Here is a 22,474-nt window from a genome sequence, read left to right as displayed (position 1 = left end):
ATTGTTAGTCTTTTGCTTGCAGTTAAAAGTTGGAACTATGAGTTGTAGTTGACAAAGGCCAAACAAAATAGGAACACAATAGTATTTTTTTGACTTTGAAACTTTATTCTTACCAAGAGCCGGATAACTATGGTGGAGATGGACATGCAAATTAAAGGAAAATCTGCCTTGCAGCAAGACTTACCAGTGTGTTATTTGTTACTAGTAACTAGTGTAAGAAGTTCTTTAAATTAGAGAATGTTTCTATTTTTGTGCATTTATAGTACAGGATCCCAGCTACTCTGTAAGTAACTCAACTGTTCTGATAGACACTGCTGCTCTGCTCCCATTTAATTTGAAGTGATACAGAAATTTTCATCCATCCTTCTGTCTCTCTGTGAAAACAAACTTGTACATGCTACCACCTTAAGAACCGACCAAAATCAATACCACAGAAAACCAAGCCCCAGGAATTTTAGGTAAAAAACAAATATGGAGTTCTTAGAACTACAAGAATGACCAAAGGTGGTCAAAGCAAGCCTGAAAGTATAAATGATCATGAGAGATTTTCCACACAGCCTGTGTTTCTGCTCTAATTCTGTTTTGATTGCTTGGCTTTTTTTTCTACAGGCAAGACCATTTTTCTGGTGTGCATGTTTATGAAAATGCTTTCAGATGATTGATTCTCTTCACTGGGGCCATTTTTGATCATTTGGTTGTTACAGAAGCACACAAATTGCCTGGTCTCACTTCTCATTTCTGTTAAATTGTGTAACTCATTTCTGTGAGCAATTGCCACAACTCCCTATAAATCTCGTGTGCCTGCACTTGGGTACTGACAATAATTAGAAAAGTATGAATTGAGTTCACTTCATATGAGACAGTTAATGAAAATCTTCATGTGTAAATCCAGAGCAGGAGTTAGACTCTATGAATAAGAGAGTAATTGACAAGTTTTCTTGGAATTCCTAAGGGAATGAGATCTCTGCTGGGTTTTCCACTGAGAATTAAGGCAGATCAAATTATCTTTTCTTTGATAAAATAATCCAAATCTCATTTGTAGCCTAAGATTATGCAGCCTTAACTCTGATATCAAATCTCTTCATGATCTTCAATTTGAGTAATTTGCATTTCCTAGAAACTGAAAAAAGCATTACAGCTAGTATATCTTATATTAATTTCAATCTTGTCCTTACCGTCTATTTCCTTCCTTTCTTTTCCCTATTCTTTTCTCTCCAACCCCGTCACCAAAAACATTTTTTCAGGAATCTCTTTAGTTTCTGCTGTAGAACACACTTAGATAGCCCAGAAGATTTTCATGTCAGATAGAGAAATTTTAGGTTTAGAAAAGCCCCAATAATTAGTTCCATACATTTATCTGCTTTAAGAAAAGATTTGGGCTTTTTTTTTCCTTTATCCTGTCCTCTTGTCCATTTATCTATATTTTATTTCCTGTGCTGACTGCAATTTGCAGTTGTGAATATATTCCCCCAAAAGTCCAAATTATGCATTTCAGTAGAGTTCAATAATATTCTTAACCCCTCAAAATTGCTTTACCTGTCTCTCTTCTTCCATCAAAAACTCCATGAATCAATTCCAAGTTTCTTCTGGTGTAATTTTAGCACATGAAAATACAGTCAGTTTTGACTGGTGTCCCACAGCCACACACAATGCATACACACAGCAATCTGGGCTTTGGAGCAGAGAAGCAAAGTACACCAAATCTTGGAATTGACCCCAGAATCATTTTCCCTATTGTACCAGAAAAATTTTTACTGTGCTACATCAGCTAATAGAAGACAGAAAGCATTCAAAGTTTCTGCCTTCTAGCATAAGGTATAAACCTGTTGACATACTGTATTGGAATAAATAAAACCGATTACTCAAATTGCCCTTCTCTGAAGAAGGTAATAAAAGACTTTACTGCTGACAAAGTTCAGCAAAGTTCAGATGCTTGCCTCACACCTAAGGCATGGAAAGCTACCAAAAATACATAGAGGAAACACTTGAATGTCCCACAAGACAATTAACACCAGCCAGTTACTAAAAATACTAGGCTAAAGATACCACTTACTTCATCATCTGGGGTAACTGGCCTCAGTTCCCAGTATCTGAGAAAACGGGCCAATTCCAAACATAGCCCAAGTTCAAAGCCAGTGCGCAGAGACACCTGAACACATGGGAATGTTGTTCCTTCAAAGCTTTATCCTGTGAGCACTCTTAGTCCTTGTCAGGGGGTTAAAAAACAAATAATCAGACCTCAACATCTTCCTAAACACCAACATCTTCCCCTCTGTCTTGCATCTGAAGTTATGTCATTTTCCTCCTGACCAAAACCAGCTGAGTTTCAGAAATTGCAGGTGTTGATTTTAACCGAACTCTCTGAGCTGAAAGAGAGTGCTCACATGCTGTCTCACAGTGAATCAGCTTTTAATGAGCTCTTGTTTGCCACATCTTAGCTTCTAGCTATTACTACTCACATCAGCCACAATAGCTGAAAATTGTCCTACAGGTAGGCTGTAAACCTGCTAACCCTTGAAATGGGCAAGTTTAGCATTTCAGCAAGCAAGCCCTAAATGAGCTTGGGGAAATAAACCAGGAGTGCACTCTTTGACTGAATCTGTGACTTTGTTGAAATGACAAATGTTTTCCTTATTTAAGTAAAGGCATCAATTATACTGCCCTGTGAAGACACAACTTTCCTATAAGTGTATTGTTTTATATATTCATACCAGATATGCCATTTATGGGGATAAACTGCACCACTGAAAGACTGACATTATTATGAGTAAGATATTCAAAGCAAATATTTTTCTTATCAAATCCTATCAGATTAATTTAATTCCTTTAGTAATCAGTGACAAAGAGCACTTTGTAAAATTCCCACATGCAACTCTTAAGAGTTAGAAATGCAAACTATTTCTCTAAATAAAAATTTGTCCCCTCTCAAAGACATATGCATCCTAAATAACCAATCTTCTATACACAGGTGCCACAATGCTTCTCCATTCAATCTTGTATTATTTTACTAAGGCAATATTGACTGTATTCTACTGTAGAAATACAAATCCTTGGGCAAAATAAGATACCTTAACTGTGCCAGAACTGGAAGAATTAGGGATAAAACTGCTCCTGCATAGTACTTCAGCCCCTGAATTGCACATCAATTACAGAAAAGTCATACAATACCTACAAAATTCTGATCTACTGATACTATTGGAGGGTAAAGGTTTGAACCTATGCACCTTCAACAGCACCACAGGTAAAACTGTAGTATCGGCACCATTGATTTCAGGTATAATTAAAGTACTTGTGATGATGATTTTGTTTTCATCTAAGAAATAGGAGAGAGATCCAGAGGAATTAAAGTGTGAATTTTAGATGCAAAATTATATTTTTAAAGGCATAAACATCTGTGTGCACCTGTTGGCACAAGAAGTATTATTAAACAATAGGAACATTTTTTGTGTTTTCATATTACATATTACACTGACACAAAACCACAGCTGCAGAGAAAATAAAAGGTGATGAACCAAAAACTGAAAAGAAAATTATTTTCCCTCAGTGTGACAAGAATTTAAAAGATCCAAATGAGTATAAGCATTTATGTGACTATTTTTATGTAGAAGTATATCCAGAATTATGTACTTGTTATGAAAGGTGCAAAATAAATTTTTTGTATCAATTCTTAATAAAATTTTTACTAATTTAAATATTTACTAGTATTTAAGCTATTAATGATATTAAAAGTGAAAGAGAGCCACAGGACTAAGGATGGATATGGAAGAATAGAGCAAGAATGAATATGAGGAAATAGCACTAGAATGCAATAACAGAAAGACTAAGAAGCAAAATGAGTTTTAAAAGAAATGATTGATAGAAAAAAAAAAAAAGCAACCAAGAAGAGATTCTATTAATACTTCAAAATTTAGTGAAAAACAAAGGAAAGTACAGATTCCTTACTTCAGAAGGGAAAAAGGAAACAACAGATGACTCACAAAGGTTGAAGCCTAACGAAATAAGGAAGACTGCAATTAACATAGTCCTACTCACCTTGCTAAGCTGGAGTTCCCCCCAAGAAAAAGACACCCCATGTCTCCATGGAAGAATCTATGTAACCGTGAGGTAAGTTATTGGCAGTCACCAGGCTGGTTTTAAATTAATATTTATGCTGTGGCCATGAATGTCTGGGAAGGAAAAATGAACTGTTATGGCCATTTTACATGGAACAGTGTGGCATGAGAATGTATTTGGCTTTTAGGGGAAATTATAGGAGTATGACAACTTGTGTTTCTAAGAAAAGCATTCTCATCTTGAATGATATTGCATCAGCCTTAGAAATGGCCTCTTAGCCAACAGTTAGGGGAAGGAATGAGTGCTCACAAAAAGGCTGCCAATTTGGAGGGGAGAATGGAGTATGAAAAGGGAGAAATTTGGGTAACCAAGAAGCCAATTCCGTTCTGTTTTATCTGGCACAGCTTTCAGCTATTTACTGCATTCATTTTTTCTTATAAGATCATCCTCCTCCAAAGAAGAGAGAAACAGCCTTTCCTTAAGCAGATGATCTCTTCATACATGCTCATGAACTGCCAATTTCAGCCCAGCCAAGGATGGATTTTGAAAGCTGGATTCTGTTCCTCCTGGATGAACAGAATCAGATGGATGCTGTCTGCAGCTAGATCTGCAGTAACTTGCTATGCCCAACAGGTCTGTGGAGCTAGGATTGATTTGAAGACTGTGAGACTGTATCGCTAGAAAGAGACAGCATAAATCCATATCCCTAGCAGGAAAATGGAGTTATTTACTGTCACTTTTCAGAAACTGACTAAAACTTTGTTTCAATTATACAAGAGAACATTTCAGTTATAGAAAAGATGGGTGCTTTTATATATTTGAGGCAGATGGATCGCTGCTGTGTCTTAGAAAAAGTGTTGCATGTTAGAAAAACAATAACCTATAAGATAATATTTAAATATTTACACACAAAATAGGTGATGCCAGGCACTCAAACATTTCACACGTCATTTGCATTCAATTAAGCTATTTTTTTGGATGATGGCAATGAGACATTAGGAAATTGTAATGAGCCTTTCTGATGAGTCTGACTTCCATCCAAGTAGCATCTCTGGAGCAAGACTGGCTTCCTAAGTTGTTCACTTCCCTACCACCCACTCAGAATTTCTGCTGTAAGTCTCAAATCTACATTGCTATAGTAGAGAGGTGAAAAATCTTACCCGAGAAACATCAACACATAAATGGATTGAACCAAGAGCCTGTCTAATAGCTACATCTGTCTTTCAGTGCTGCTGGGCAGTCTATTCCAGATGGTGGGGATGCTGTGAACATCTCCAGTTGCCTTCATCTGAAGGAAGGCAAAAGCTCCATAGTCCTTTGAAAAGGTCAATATTAGTGACTCTCTTGGTATAAGCATTAAGAAAATCCAAGCCGGCAGGTTGCCTATTATTAAATACAATAATTATATTAATGGACATCCATTACAGATGTACCTCATCCTTTCTAATGGTTTCATAATCATGAGGAACAAAATTATTTCTATTTCCCATGGAGTACATATGTCAGATTTAACGGTCTGAAAGATGAATAAGAACTGAGCTGCTACATCCAAGCTAGCATCCACGAAAATCAAAATGTTCTCCACTGCACTTAAACAGAGGGCATTAGATATTTTCAGGTCATGATCTGAAACATGATATAGTGTTTTGCCCAAAAAGCAAAAGAAATAAACAGAAATATTTCCAGTCATTTCTATACAAAGGATAGAGGAGCGTTGTGAATCTGTTTAAATCTGTAGCCAAACTATTCCAGAGGACAAGGGACTTCAATGTTGCTGTGAACTGTATTGTTCTTCCATGGACTTAGGGATATTTGGGTTCTATAAATAGATTGTTGAAAGCATGCCTTTCATCCTACAGCAGTACAGGGAGATGCTGCTAACTGGTGCACTTGAGGAAAGGAATTTACTTTTCACCAATTCACCAGGTGAGGGAAGAGTCATACCAGAAATGGACCCTGTTCCTGCTGCCTCCTGTGGCGTTAGTTCCACAGTCAGGAAGAAGTCTTATGGGGATACAGAGGTGTCCTCCTACTCCTGTGACCAATAAATTTACATTTCAAGGCCAGCAACAATCAGACTAGATGGGAAAAAAAGAGATATAGGCAAGGAAAAAAGAAAAAGATAAAAGAAATACAGGAGAGGACTCCATCTCTACTACATGGACTACAGCAACTTGGACAAGCAAGCTGAAGACAGGGACAGGAAAACTGAAGAAGTTTTCACACCTTTTGTCTATCTCAAAACCTTTATAAGCTAAGGTGGTTTCAACTGACCCAGGGAAAGCTAAGGAATATGTCAACAGGGCAATGTAAGTAACCAAACCCAACTCAATTTTCTTGCCACCACTAATAATCATAACAGGAGCAGTTAACCCAATTCCAGCCTTAGCCTCAACCATTAACTTTTGCAACAGAAATAAATGTTCCTTCCCACATTGCTGGAAATCTCTGCAGCAGCTCTGTCACAACACAAGTAGCAAGAGAAAAACTGTTTGACAACCTTGTTTAGCCTTTATCTTCCCTGTGATGTGGAAATTATATCTCTCTGACCTTTTTTCTCACCAACCTGTCATTTTACGTGTTGTTTCTGCATTTCATCCAAATGTTGCCAGTTACCAGAAGAAAAAAAAAATCATCACACATATCCCTAAATCCAGCTGAAGGAACTAAATGTAACAATGTGATGAAATGATACCAATTACATTACATTAAAAATCCAAGCACCTAAAAGCATGAAAATAAATAATTAAGAACATCAATCTGCCGCCCATGATATCACCACATTATGCCTATTTCAACATAACACCATTAACTGTCACACCTTGATTGTTTTAAAAATGTATAATTTTGTTTTCTTGATGTCAGTAGCTAAATCTGTTCACTGAGAAGATTGGGTTCTGGGTGGAAGGTATATAGAAACAGGAAAAATATAGGAAGAAATGTTATTTAGCTGTTAGAAATAAGTAGTATTGAATATAGTACCTTGGCTTATCCTGTCTAATGGGAAATGAAAGACATGAGGTACATTAACTCGAACACAAAATGCAGTGGAGGTCTAGCAGAACCAGAAAAAAAAGGCCCAACATACAAAGAAAACCAGAGGCAGGATGATCATTTAGTCCAGGCATAGGACTGCTGTAGAACAGCTTCTCCAGCGAAGACATTCTAAACTTGCAAATGACCATCCCCATCCCTAAATCTCAGCGTTTTCTGCCAAGCTTATATTGTGTCTAAGCAGTCAAGCCATGCTTTTGGAAGGGGAAATGAATCATCTATTATTATTTTACACCAGGTCATTCAAAGCAGAAAACTTAATCTGACCTCTTTAATGTAAGAACGCTATATTTTGGTCATGCCAACCTGAACTTTTCTGCATAAAACTGGTATAATAGAGTTCTAATAAGCATTCATACAAATATTTACAATTCAGCAATTGCAGTTATCTTTGTATTCTCTTTTTTTAAACCAACAAGGGATATTTCACAGAGATGAACATGCAAAACACACTTCAAAACTGCATTCACAAGTCTAAATTTCACATTCTCACATGCAGGAACTGGGACCTAATCTGAAATCAGTCTCTTTTACAAGTCTATGGGAACCGTGCCATTCACTTCGCTCCTGTTAGAATATCACCTATGTACCCATTTAACTCGGGGGCTAAAACATCAGGACTGAATTTTGCAGGCTTGCTGTTGCACAGTATTTTTTATTTGTTACTGTTTAAGCAGAACTCCTTGAAGTACTTGAGAGACTGCTCATGTTATCTGAACCATTATCCTAAAGGGAGACATGAATAGCTTTGAAATGATTCAGGTAGTATCTGGAAAAATACATGAGAGAGATGAAACCTGAAGATGGATTTCACAAGGTGAAAGAGAATAGATCATACTGAATTATTCATCCAGCTCCAAACATTGATTAAATCTATAGCTGGTAGCTGAGGGCTCAAGCCAACACAGATTTACAACTGAACAAAATTTAGTACCAGAAATAGTTCCATCAGTAGTGTTGCAGAACAAGCTGCAGATTCTCCTTCTCTCATTTTTGAGATACACTCCGTTAAGATCTTATTATCATGCTTATATAAGAGAGGGGGAGAAGAGGACTTAGATTTTTCTAACTTGCAGCTCAAAGACAATAGATGCCTCTTTGCTTTACAAAAAGAGACTATTCTATAACATTATTTTGTTGTAATAACAGAAGTATGTAAGTTCAGGCAGTATGTGGAGATGACTTTAAAACAATGTTACCTATTGATAAAAGAATATGGATAGTTTGTTTAAATTCTTGAAGCTGTGACAGGAGCAGACAGAAGTTACTTTCTGTCTTTAAGTTGGCAACATCTGAGTAGTTGCTACTTGTGAGTGGGAAGTCATGGCCGCTGTAGGAAGCAGGATACCTGACCTGAGCAGTCAAGAGTCTAAAATGATTTAGAAAGTCATGTGCCTTATGTCCTCTAAAATTTATAGAAATATAAGTGTTGCACAAGTAGGCTTGATAAAATCAGACTACTCTCATGGTCTTTTCCTAACGCACATGGCAGACCTCTGCTGGTGTACCAAGCATAGATTCAATCATGCAAGATGGTTCTTGGGAGACACAGCTTGTTGTTTGTGTTCTGCATATGGACAGTTTTCTTAAGGGAAGCCAAGTGCTGATGAAATGCCATGGCTTTTCAGGCTCCCTTTTTCTTGATGACTATATATTCTGAAGTTTAATATGTCAAACTGGAGGAGTAAGATGCAGCAGAATGCCCTACAAAGTGCCATGATTTCTGTACCAGTACAGTGCATGCATATATGTAATCTATACTGAAATGACATTTGGCATCCACACACTTTCTTGTGTTCTTTAGGGCACAAAAGCAAACAAAGAGAAGTCATCTTTATTTTGCTTTTTTTCAACAGAGAAACTAGAAAATGTCAGACTTGGCTTGTGCATAACACTTTCAAAAGATTCTCTAAGTCAGTTCTCCTCCTATTTCATTTGGTCTTCTATTGGCAGAATTATATTTGCTTGAATGGAATCATTCTTGATCTACTCAAGTATGAGAACAAAACAATCTAATTCCTTTGTCTTTTCCAAATCAGCATTGTTGTGATACTCCCAGTTCTTTCAACACTTCTATGATTTTCAAAAAATATCGTGGTACAAAAACTAGTCTTCTTTAATCTGTGCTATCTTGGCCAAATTCCAAGCTGCATGTCATTTTTGTTGCTAATATTACCTCATTTCAAAATAAGGCTTTGTACATTTTTTCAGCTCACAACTTTCCTTAATATAATTGCTATAATTGTACTTTAGCAGGAGCGCTTGAATGGTTGAGAAAAATATTTATTAAATCAATGATAAAGTAGGGACTGAATAATTATATGCTGGAAGGGGATAAAATACACCAGCAACTGTACGTGACAAAGGTTGCAAAGTGCTTTGATGATCTGACTGTGGCTCTCTGATTGATGAACAGCAGTAGATATGCATAAAAGAGTGTGGGTGCCTCGAATGTGTCTCTGCCTTCAGAGAAGCCAGAGAAAAGGAAAAACAAAGTGCTTTGCAGAAACCCACTCTCTTGCCTGGACTGATATGCATACAAAATAAAGAATATGCATTAAACATGAGTGAGTGGAATGCAGAAAGTATATGTCCTCATATATACTCTGTTTCAGCATATTCATCCAAATTAATCTCCTGTGCTATTTCTGGGTAGCCGTTTAACACAGGACAAATGTGGCTCGCTCTTGACTTGTGTTCTGACATGAACCAAACCAGCTACAATAACTGTGAAAAACTAGGAGATCCAATCCCTTAATCACCTGGGGAGAAGTGGCAGTGCCAGGTGAAAGGGTATGCAGCCACTCTGCCAGAATTGATCAGGGAATTCACTACAAATATTCACTGCAATTCCAGTGGCAGAAGACACCAACAATGACCTTTCTGCACCTCTGTGGCCTTGCTGAGGCAAGCACTCCACCTTTTCCCAGACTCCGTGAGACAGACAGAGATCAATTCCACACAGCTTCAGCTGCCACAAATGTGGAAAAAACTTAACCATAAGTATTCAGCCGGAAAGGAGAGCTTTGAGAATCTGCAGAACACAAGAACCACAGTAAAACACTTCCCTCTTTGTAGTATCTGTACACACCAGTGTCTGCACTGGAAAACACTCGCAAAGAGCATTCCCTGGGAACAACATTAATATCTGCACTTTCTAGGACAGCAGCCCAGTCTTTGCAGTTGGTGTTTTTGAAGGGTTGCATGGCAAATATGAAAACAAATTTTGGCCAGTATAAGAAGGGGATGTGAAAAACAACAGCATACAAATTTTTAAGGTTCTGGGAAATAAAATATGACAGAATTATGGAGGGGAGCAGGGGGTTTTCGGTTTATTTGTTTGTCTTGGTAATTAGTAAAATCAGATGATGGAGAATTTATATTTGAACTCATTTGTGTTAAACTTTTAAAGAAAGTACCCACTGACTTTTTACCTACATTCTGCTGTTTAATAGAAACCCCATGCCAATGGAATTCTTCTGTAGAGTGCTACTGTTATAGCAATAAGTGTCTCAGTTTTCTCTCCTCCAAAAATTCCTAGAAGGAATCATAATTTTCAGCAAAATACAGTTGTTTTGTATAGTTAAAACTATGGGTCATACTAACTACATGCTGTATCAATGACAAAAGTCCACTGGCTGGAAAACAAGGTACTAAATTCACTGGACAAATACACATTGGTGTTGGTAAAGAAATTATTACATACAGTGTCTGTAGCTAAATCAATGCTATTCCTTGTTACTATGTTACACAGAAATGTCTGCAAGTAACTCCTGTGTCTTAAAATGTAAACTTTATGGTGATTCAAGGAAATGGAGGATAACTTTTCACAGCTGTTATATGTCAGCAATGGAAGACCTATTCTTGCCAGTCTTTTGATTAGTATCTTCCCACTACTGTGTCCTTCTGAAATTATAGGTAAATCCCTGTGAAAAAAACCCCACATAGAATATTTATTCTTTTGGATTTTCCTATTTTCAAACCTGTAGAGAAGATTCCTTTCCTCTTGAGCACAGGTGGTTTCAGTGTTTTATTTTTATCTGACCCAAATATCCCAAAACCTAAAAGTAGCTGTTTTTATCAATGCACAGTCATTAAGAAGCATCACACCAAAATAAACAGCATGTTTTCAGTTGCATCCTTCCTTAAAACCCAAGAGCCAAAGCAACTGTTAGACCATCACAATTTAGTGGACAATTCTTCTTCTCTTGCATTCTGTACTCCTTAGTTCTGTCGGTATGACTTGGAAGATGTTCCCACAGGAAGTTATCCTAGAGCAAGTCAATTGTCATCTAAGGACTTATATCTGGAACATGGCCCTTTTGTTTATGGACACAGCTTGAGGGGGAGACCAGCACACTGTAGTGCAGCCCTGTCATCCAAGAAGCTCTTCTGTCTGCAATGAGATAAAAGGTATCTTGACTTGGGCATGTAGAAATCTAGAGGCTGATTAAAATTCTGGAATATTCTGACAACAGCTGCTTTAAGCAGAAGTTACCAAATGGTAATATTTGTGTGGGTACCACGTCATCTGGCAAGGAACAAGCTAATGATGCACAAAATGTTTTGATGCACAGCCTTCAAGCAGTAAATTTAAAGTGATATGAGGCCATGCAAGGACTCATCTACACTGCTCTGCAGTGATACAAATGCGTGATACAAATTATTCTTACCAATACAAGTGCACAGATAAGGAGACACAAAGTTATTTGGCACATAATGGTTGTTGGTATTAAAGTGAGTGTTGTTCCTCAAAATGACTAATATTTGTGAACTTCTATGTAAATTTGCAGGAAGTTATAGATCATATTTTAGATATATTGCAGTTGGGATGGTGGGTGTTTGGAATATAAAAATCCAGCAGTCACATGGAGATTAAAGCACAGGCCTCTTTCAGTCATATTTTTGAAATGGAACACAATGACAGCCTAAAACCCCAAAACCAACCCAGCCTGTCAAATTTAAGGAAAACCACTGGAAAACTCAGGAAATACTATTTATATGGGAATATCTTCAACACAGACAAGACTAGAGCCCTTGTCTGCAAAGAAACACTTTGTATTTCAAGTCAGCTGGTTTCAGAGCTATCTGCTCAATGTATATGTATAACAGGCTCTGATTCAACTCCTTTGATATGAATTACATGATTGATAACAGAAAAATGACAGAAAGAGTAAGCTGATTTCTTGCAGTGGTCTTGCAAGAATATTTGAAGACTCTGAAGGCTCAAAGCATCAATTTCCTGGGGTTTTTTATTTGCTGAAGAAATCCACAGAGCAGAGTTCATCCAGACGTAAAAGTATCAGTACCTTTTTAACCATGTGCTATTTCAAGAAATACATGGTTGTGGTCTGCATTTCAATTATTACTCCAGAGTTCACATCCTATTTGTAACCAACTTGTCTATGGAAAATGCAAAACTAAAAATAGGCCTTCACATGCACCTTGATTTCACTCTTTCATTCAATTCTTCAGCACTTGCACTACAAAAATGAGAACCTTTTTAAAGTACATACTTTTACAGATCAGGGCTCAGTCGGAATCTCTCTGAAAATCATGTTGAACAGGTAGCCTGCTGATTTAAATTGCAGTGTTGAAACCTTTATAAAAGAATACAAAATAATACTGAATGATTAGTTCAACATTCTTGTGTTCTTGAAAGCTCTGAATTTGGGAATTTTGTTTGTTTTGCTGAAAAATGCAGCTGTCTTGCTTTGAATTAAATAATTTACTTCTCCTAAAAAACATTTTCATAAAATATGAGAAGTCTTCTAACAAATAACCAAAGTTTGACCAAGGTCAGATAAATTATGTTCATGAATATATACCTCTATAAAGCACAAATATATTACTTATTACTATTTTTACTCCTCTTAGGAAAGAGTCCCTTAGCTATGCATATGCTGCACAATCAACTGTTTAAAATACACTAGAGTGAAATTCACTGTTGATGATCTAAGTCTGTTACTGGTCTGTGACTGGTGGTTATCCTTTGTTCCTTTAGCTTGCTATTTAGGACTTCTGAGAAAGCAATTAGAGTGATAATTGTTGTCCTTAGAAATTTAAGACAGAATAATCACATCAAATCATATAAAATTATTTGTGTATTTTTTTATTTGTTCTGTTGGACAATTTCTCCAGGACAACTATTATATTCAATATCCTCAGAATATTAGCATCCTGCAGTAATGTATTTAGGTTGGGCATGTTTATTATATTTATTAACCAAAGGGCAAAAATAACAGAATGAGATGTAATAGAACACATACATCTTCTGTGCAATTAGCAATCAACATATTTAATTGTTTCTCATACATGTTTGTTGATTTAACTGGAAGTCAACAACAGATTCTAAATTCAATACAATTTACTTAGTACAGACCAAATTCTGTTCCAGAGGTTTGAGCAACCCTGAACTTCAAGTACTACTGTAGCCTTATAAGTTTCTGGAGCAATGGTGAAGAATTCCCTCTAAAATGTATCTGGATGTCTGCATTGGCAAGAGACATATCCTGCACAGCCCTGTGTCCATCAGCAAGAGTATGGTCACATAATGTCCTGCCTACCTGTTGTCTGGGGCTCTGGCACATGAAGAAACCTGGACCATGTTCTCCCTTCATTCTCCCAACACCTGAGGTGTGAGAGAAGCTCTTGCGCAAGAGTGTAAAGCCAGAATCCAACCGTGCTCTTTGGAATGAGCTGGGGAGCAGACAACAGTAAGAAAGAGCTACAACTCACCCAAAATGCCAGTGGCACAAGGCCAGAGGCTCAGCCCTAGCTCAGGATATAGGCACCTGAGGTCACCACTGCTGTCCACCACTCCTGAAGTGAAGCTATCAGGTCAAGGATGTGGAAGAGTGCCACACAGCATTGCATATTCCCATATGCAGAGGGGAACCGGTGCAACTCCCAAAAATTTCCGAAACCACCCAGACTAATGAGACAGTCAGCTCAGCACCTGAGTACCTGTCTTTGAGAATTGACACAAGTATGCATACGGAGCAGAACACAAGAACAGCATAAACAAAAATCAACTTTCTTGGCAGACCCTCACAGATTTATCACACCATTTATCTCGCAGATTTATCTGTTATAATTTTACCACGAGTAACTTCATTGACACTTCTACTTTCCCCAGAGCTGGGTCTAAACCACAAATTTCACGTGCAGCTCTAAATTCCCCTGAATTTTCAGATTAAGAGATATGCCAGAAATTTTAAGTTTATTTTCCTTTAGCTGGGAAATTATTCTTACAAAACAATAGTTGTCTCCAGTCCAAATACAGTAAGTGGGCACATGTTTGATTTCTTCTGCCTGCAATTGTACAATTATGCTTTTCCTATGCTGTTTATTTGTCATGATTTCACTTTGATCACATCTATATACTGAAACATTCAGCTGATGGAACCACTGGCTTTCTTTTTGAATAGTGGATAACGAGCGATGAAAGTACAGAAAATGTGCATCTGACATAATGCTGGAATTCAGATACATGATAAAATATCTAAAATGCTGAAGGATCTTATGGCTTAAGTAGCTGTTCTGTCTCCTGAATCATCACATGACTAAAAGTGCTACATGGAACTGGGATTAGAGACAACACAAAGAGTCATTTAGACCAGGCATTGCAGTCTTCAAATAAAATGTGGATGAAAATTGCAGAGACTCTGGAGGTCATCCTACTGTCATTAAAACAAATTGCAAAATTGTTGCAAGAGAGAGGGAGCAGGAGCCAGCTATCTGATAGGTTATTAAATACTGAGCCCTATTTAAAAGTATGTAATTTCTTCAATACTCAATCTTCAAAGTACTTTGTCATACACTATCTGGTTAACCTTCATAATATAAGAATTGTTTCTACATTTTGAAAATACAGTTACTAGGGGTAAAATAACAATTCTCTAGCAGAAGTGGGGTAACTGTGCCTCAGGAGCTGCCTCATTCTTTCTGGCTCTGAGTAAATGTCAGTATCAGGATTTAAAAACAGAATTTCTTGGCTTTTCTTCTCAGGACAATATCCAAAACACTGTGTCACTTTCTATGCTGCATGAAAACAGACTTAAAATAACACCAGCATCTTCCACCTTGTACTATGTATATCCCTTAATTTTAAAAATATTACATGTAACTCTATCCAAACTCAACAAAAAGAACCCATGATCTGAATCAGAAAGTACCAAGTATAGAACTCCCCAAGGTCACACCCTCACTAGCTTTTTTACACCTGCACTATACTGCCTGCAAAAATAGTTACCCTATAGGCTAACTTCTGGAGAAATTCCTGCTTTTTCAGATTTATTATTGTTAGGATACAACAATATCAAAGTCATATAAAGCTTGCCAACTGTTTGATCATCTCTTGACACCCTGTGGGCAGAAAAAAAGTACAATTTACACAGCTCAATCCCTTAAGTCAAAACTGCAGAGATCCAAGGATTTCGTAATTTTCTAGTAGAAAATCCATCTCTAACCCACAGCACTGCAATATGAATTGAATATAGAGTAGACATAATGCCCTAGTAAATATTCTAGATTAACATTTCAATTACTTTTACCACCTTAGTAACAAAGAAAAAATTAATAAAATTACTGCAGGATTAAGTAGTTACTGTCTAATGCTTCCAGTCTTATTATTATTTGTTCAAACCCATTACATATGCCAGTTCTCAGAGAAGGCAAATGAAACCTATCTTTGTTCAAAAATAACATATTGCAACAGGAAGCATTCCTAGTGATGCACAGGTCCTAACAAAACCAGCAGCTGGATAGAACAGAGCCAGTTTGGTCCTAAAAGACGTTTAACAAATGGGATTTTCATGCCAATCTGGGCCTCCCATTTTTAAATGACACCTCCTAACCCTCTGCAAGGATGGGCCAATAGTGTTGGATGCTTCCTAGCTTTTTTTCGATGCAAGTGTCTTCATGAGAACAAACCCATGTTAATCATATTTCTTCTAGCATACTAATATAAAAACATGATCCTCATTGAGTCTATAAAGATGCTCACAGGGTTTTTTATTTTACTTATCTCTGTTATCAAGCACAAACTCAACTTCAGCATGAAGCTGCTATGACCAATTTACAATGATATGTCTCCTTTAAATTACTTGTTTTATGCTCTCTTTACACCAGTAAGTTGTATTAAAGCAAGTCTTTCAAATTGGTGTATTCCATGTATTGTTTAAAGCCTCTGATTCTAACCATTTTATCCACTTCAAGATCCTTTTATAGCTTCCTGTGTAGGTAAGCAGGATTTAGCACAAAGGAGAGTCCAACTCCAAATATAGATGGTTGTGTTTAGCACAGTGTTTGTTACCACATTAATTTCCTGCATTCCTGTTCCAACTTGAATATAATTTCCCAGTGCAGAGAAACCTCAGTTGTAGACAGTTTACGGAGATCAGCCTCAGGCCACAAGTACTCTGAAAGAGAAATGTTCTTCTTTCCTTGGAGACTCGTGCCATTTCTGGAATGAAGGCAGATTTGTCAGCATACAAACGAGGATGTTAAGTATACTTCTTGGAGCAGGCATACCTGAAATTTTCCCAGGGCTAGCAAAGATTATACTTTCTCTGGTACCAGTACTGGAATTATGTATTTTCAGAAGCAAGGGAATGAGGAGTGATCACACTTTGAGGAATGATCAATTCTTCTCCTTCCGTCACCAAACATTTCCAGACCCTTTCCCTTGTTCTCATGAGGCTGGTCACTCTCTTTATCCCCCTATTTAAACTTCTGAGAGAGGAAAGAATGTTTTATTGTTATCATGAAAAAGTGGTTGCACAGGGATTAGGGAAGGGAACACAAACGAAGGAAAGAAGGTATGTAGGTAGGTTTGGGTTTGGTTCCCTATCTGCCTAACAATCCATAAAGAGTAATGGCACTGCAGCACTTCATAGCACATATTGCCTTGTGTACAGTTAAATAATTTTTTTAATTTGGAAACTTAACATTCAGCAAGAATGCTGGCTGGCATTACACAGCAGCTCCTTCATCCAGGGAAGAATTCACATCTCCAAGAAGGACATATTCTTTCTGCTGTCACTGAGCCATTTTTTACTTTGTGCCAAAGTGTCTGCAGAAGTCTGTCAGTCAAGACAAAACACACAGACTCAAAAACTTGGCCATGCCATTGCTCACAGTCTGCTACAGACCCGAGAGCAAGCCAGACAGCATCTGTGGAGGATACAGGAGGAAAGGTGACCTCCAGTTCACCAGCGGGTGTGAACAGATAGGAGAGATGTATTGATTCTGCTGTTCTGGATCCGTCTCACCCCCACCCCCATGTTCACACACATCCATATGAAACACTGCTGAAACCCCCAACACAACGTGGTGCATCGCATCCTTTGCACGTTCATTCAGGACACTCCAAGGAAGCTGCCTACCCATCCTCCTTGTACAGCATCCTACGTGGGACTGTCCCTCTCTCACACTGCCATTGCTACAGTTCCAGCCTGTCCTCAGCCCTCCTGCTTTTCTCAGCCCCTGTGCAGATATCACTGTATCATTGCAATTGCCCCAAAGCAGCCGTTCTTACCTTCACATCTTGCACCAGGGTCCTCACCAGCAGCAGCTGACATAGATCCTGTGACTCATGGTCACAAGCCTATGTATATCCTATGTAGTGTTGGTTTGGTTGGGAAGAAGCTTTGGTTGGAAACAGAAGAGCGAAGAGACAGAGATGGATGTACCATTCATCTCTCAGATATGACTGGAGGTACATGTTGCTGCAACAGATTTACAAGTAGACCAACACTTTTTTTCAATTTGTTTTCAGTGCTCTGAGTTATTTTTGGCCAAGAATGCTATTCTTTGAGTGTCTGAGCTCCTCTGGAGGCTTCTTCTTCCTGTGAACCGTGGACTGGTTCACTGAGCAGCCTCCAAGTCCTGTGTGGTAAGCTATCAGTTCCAAGAAGAATGAGTCAAGTGTTTGCCCACATGAAATTCATCCCCTGTTATTTTAGGAAGAAGCAGAGAGGCTCATAACTCATTCTCATCACTGCTGGGAAGCAGTCACCAGGTCTCTTGCACAATGCATTGAACTGTGCTTTCATAGTGATTCAGGCAATATAATGTTACAGCCAAGGTAACATATGACATGGCAATGCCATGGAATGTGCCCTTGTAACAAAAATTAAATATTTCAGCAGATATCCCTGCACTTCAACAAGGATCATTCATCTACATCCAGATTGAGATCTGTTGAAAATATTTTAAAACAGATTCATCTAATTATTTTTAAATTTGGTAATGAAATAATTGCATTACTAACAATGTTAGAAATAATTTGAATTCTTACTAATACCATGAATTAAATCTCACACATGTCCATCAGCATTTATATTGCTTGTTTTTCCTTTGACTGTGAAGGGCTTGGAATCACTGGATCATGAGTTTTATTTCGGAAAAATGAAGCTCAGTCTGCAAACCTATATTTGATCTTGCTTTTTCTAAAATAGACTGGATCTGTGTTCATCCTTCCTTTCACTGTGCAGATGCATCTTCTGCAGTGAACACAGAAAAGCAATACTCAGCAGAGTCTCAGGTGAAGATGTTAAATCTTCCACTCCAAGCCTAATTTGACACACAGCCTCAAGATACTCTCCTTTATCAGACTGAACCTGTCTATCTTGAGTGTCACTCCAGACACAAAATTCCTGCAGTGCTCCATATGGAGTTCATCCTGGATGGGTTCATCCAGGCTGAGGTACTTCATCACTGTAATGCCTAATTAGCTCCATGACTTCAGGACCTGTAGAATCTTCCAGCCCTGCCTACAAAGTCCATATCATAAGCTGAAGGTGCTGATGGCGTACCCTCAAACAGGCTTAGAGAACAGACTTCTTGCACCAGCTCCCAAATCCTGCCTTCTCTTACGGTGTTGCATTCAGCATTGAGCTGTGAAGGCTCAAGGCACAGCGTCTGCTCTACAGATGTGTGATGAACCAGTTTAAAGGACAGAATAAAATGCCATGCAAAACCAGAGTGGCAAGTGGTCACTGTAGCTGAGATTGAGGTTAAATTACTTATAAATCTCCTCTGTCAACAAGTTATTTAAGGCTTGCCTCTATATTTTTATCCTTCCTGCTGGTTTGAGTTTCTGGATCATTATTGCAGATTAATGATAAGTATATTAGTAAGACAGACTTCCTCCCAGAGGCTGGAAACATGTATTTTAGAAACTTGTTCCTCTACCACTTTATTTCAGCAAGAATTAAGGTTTCTAAGAAACAAATCAGGCTATTTATGTATTAGATGAGAAATAGCAAGGAGAGATTTTACTTTTTAAATTTCAGCAAAAAAACAAGAGTAACTTATAATTGTGCCATTAAGATGTAGTCTGAAGAAAAATGAGCAGATGTGAGTACATTTCTAAGCACCCATCAGTTTAGCTTGGTGATGAGTGAGAATGCTGATTTTTACATTCTGTGTAAAAAAGAAGATGCTGGAATAATCTCAGCAGCACCTTAATTCTGCAGTCTTTATGGTGTGCTTGGAGTTGGAATATGCACAATCTCCACTGATGTTCACAGGGCAGTGTAAGCACTGACAGTCAGAAACTTCACTAAAGAAGTAAAACCTGTGCTTCAGGGACCCCCTAAAGAGAATGGTCCCCTCCCTGAGTGATAGTTGTATATGGCAACCACAATCAAAAAATACTTTTCAATTCTAACAATTTGAATCTCACATTGACTCAAACATGACCCTTTGCTAATGTGACCACTTCGCAGTGTGAGAGGTATGTTGGTTAAAGTCATGTGACTGCAGCTTCCTGGAAAGAAAATTTAGAATAATAAAGCCACAGACAGCTGCAGAGAAAACTCCAAACACATCGTGCTACACCCAGCTTTTAACAGTATCCACTGAAATAAACACAGAGAGAAAGAGAGAACCAAAGGGTAGTATTAATTCATAGGAAAATCCCACAGATGGATTAAGATTGCTGAAGGTTGGGATTATACAGTTATGTCTGACAGTTATGGTTTTGAAAACTAGGTTCTAAAGCCTCTAAGGAGTTTTTGCAGCACCACTACATTTGAAGACTTAGACTTGATGGCTTTTTTACTCCAGGATTGTTCTCCACATCTGGATAAGCCCTATACACCAAGATGGTGACTAATAAATGTAGTAAAACAGATAGAAAAGCTCTTTAGGCCTTTTTAGGGATTCAGCAAGAAGGAGACTGACATAGATTGGTTTACAATTTAAAATGGAATGACATCACACTTTTGCCTTGCTTACCAATTCTTTTGGATATACCACGTGCAAGTAGGGAAATATCCATGGTGTTGATCTGCTTGTGCTTTTAAGATAGAGCATGGGAGGAGGGAAGCAGACAGGAGGGAAGGAGGGAAGGAAGGAGGGACGGAGAAAGGGCAAGCTGGTTAATGTTTTTCTTTCAGCTTGCTTTTTATGAGTCACACCACTAAGTATTTGCATTAGCAGGTCTCCTGCTGCTGCTAGATCATTCAATTGTTTGTTTAGTTGCTGTGCCTCTTGAAAAGTCCAGCAACACTGAATTTTTATACATCTTCCTTGTATGTTACTAATGAATTAAATCTTTAAGAAACAAAATGTTCGCATCACTGTTCTACCTGCAGAAGTAGCAGTCCCTCTAGTCCCAGTGCTATTATTCACTCAAATAAAAGGTTACAGAACCAGACCAGTATTTATTACTTCTTTGTATGTTGTCTCCTAATCAAATTGTATCAGGAAAAGTGAAAACAACAACATAACTGGAATGTCACAATAATCGAGTTTAAAGTTCAAAGCTTCTTATTCCCACTTGTGAATTGAAATGAAAAAGTTGCTTAATCTTGAACAACGTTTGCAAACCCAAACACTGAGTATAACTTTGACCAAATCACTTTGAAAGAGTTGTATTTCTTTCTTCAGGTATGAGACAAACATTGCCCACAAATGTATCAAATCAGAAGTTATATACAGTAAGATTGAGACTGCCTTATTCTTACAAAACAGGGTCTTCAAAAAAATCTTGTTGCTGAGTTTGACAAAGGTAAGGCTGTAAGCAAAACTCTATCATGGTCACCATGAAGAGAAGCTGCTAAGTCTAATTAGAGAAAAGGAACAAAGAACAGCAAACAACTTATTTTTTCTTTGTGAGGATAACCAGCAATTTTCTGTTTGATCTCCTTCCGCTCTTGCTTATTCCTCAGCATTCTGAATTTCTTTAATAGTTTGCTTTCAACAAACCTTTTTTTTTTCATTTTCAAGAGTGCCAGCATAAGATATGCTAATTAAATACAAGCTACAAACCTGTCTTAGATGAAAAGGCAATAAAAGCACACAAACTTACCTGTTCACAGAGAAGGATAGTTCAGACTAGAGATCCACTCTGTGAGAGAGATGGAGTCCCAAGAGGAGCGTTTGTAAAGGAAGCTCTTCAAAATATCTTTATATCTTCTACATAAGATGTTCGTTTTGGTTTTCCTCCTCTTTAATCAAAAAAATGACTGATGGGAGAAAAGTAGGTGTTTAAAGGACGTAAAAGCCTTGTCTTGGTTGTAAAATGAACAGCATATTAAGAGAAGCTTCTCTTGACTGCAGGCGTGTGATCTACTCAACTTTCTTTTGGTTCAACCCCAAACAGCGACTGTGGATAAATGGTATCTTCTTACTTATGACATCTGTTCCCTGTGTGAAATCAGACATGCGTGTCCTGACTTCAATAACAAAAATGCTTTTTTCCTAGCTACTTGTTATTCTTGCTACACCAACATAACTGAGAGAGAATGAGCTATAGCTCTTGTCTGTCTAAAACAGAGCTATGGGATAATTAAAGGACTATTCAGTTATTTCTATGCAAATTAACTGCCTAGGTGAAATTTAAAACATAGCTTGCTCTTCAGAACATTTGTCACTTGTAGTGATCTGCTAGGAGACAAGAAGTTAGAAGACAAAAATGTTTAGTTGCCTGATTTAATTAATCTGGAAACTTTTAGGTAGAAATTCTGTCTTCCACTTGCCACGTGAGCTTGTTTTTTGAAGTGACTGAAAACACTGAACAATTCTCTGAAGCTGGAGGTTTAACCTCCCTCTTGTACAATTACTGCATCATTCTAGATCCATTCTTGCCCTATATGCCACTTGGGCTAAAGATGGCCTTCAGAGAGAGGATTTCTAGGATGACTCTGGAACAGCAGGTCACTCTCTACATAAAAAATGGCAAGGCACTGCAACAATTTTTGTACTACAACTTATACCCTTTTCTGGAATGTGGTATTGATGTTTAAATGTCTTTAGGTATATACAAGGGGCACCAGTGATCAGTATGTTCTACTCAGAGTGCTCTTCCTCACCTCTTACTCTACAGTGGGCGAAACCCACTGGCTATTGACTTACA

At 37.8% G+C, this 22,474-nt stretch overlaps 1 protein-coding gene across 4 annotated transcripts in view; it reads right to left on the bottom strand.

The window, feature by feature from the left end:
* Window positions 1-21,645, bottom strand: part of KCNK2 (potassium two pore domain channel subfamily K member 2) — a 128,776-nt gene extending 107,131 nt beyond the window's left edge. Inside the window, exons 1-2 of one of the 4 annotated variants that reach the window (XM_032102991.1) lie at window positions 17,648-17,902; window positions 16,642-16,842 (exon numbers count right to left, since the gene is read on the bottom strand). The gene's annotated coding sequence lies outside the window, so the exon portion shown is untranslated. Of the gene's footprint in view, window positions 1-4,032; window positions 4,153-16,641; window positions 16,843-17,647; window positions 17,903-21,427 lie in introns of those variants that run through there. The other 3 variants (XM_032102989.1, XM_032102990.1, XM_032102992.1) reach the window with 3 other exon arrangements.
* Between the last annotated feature and the right edge of the window lie 829 nt (window positions 21,646-22,474).

The sequence above is a fragment of the Corvus moneduloides genome, chromosome 3 (genome assembly GCF_009650955.1).
Source record: "Corvus moneduloides isolate bCorMon1 chromosome 3, bCorMon1.pri, whole genome shotgun sequence".
Classification (NCBI taxonomy): domain Eukaryota; kingdom Metazoa; phylum Chordata; class Aves; order Passeriformes; family Corvidae; genus Corvus; species Corvus moneduloides.
This window is presented reverse-complemented; position numbering and strand designations above follow the sequence as displayed.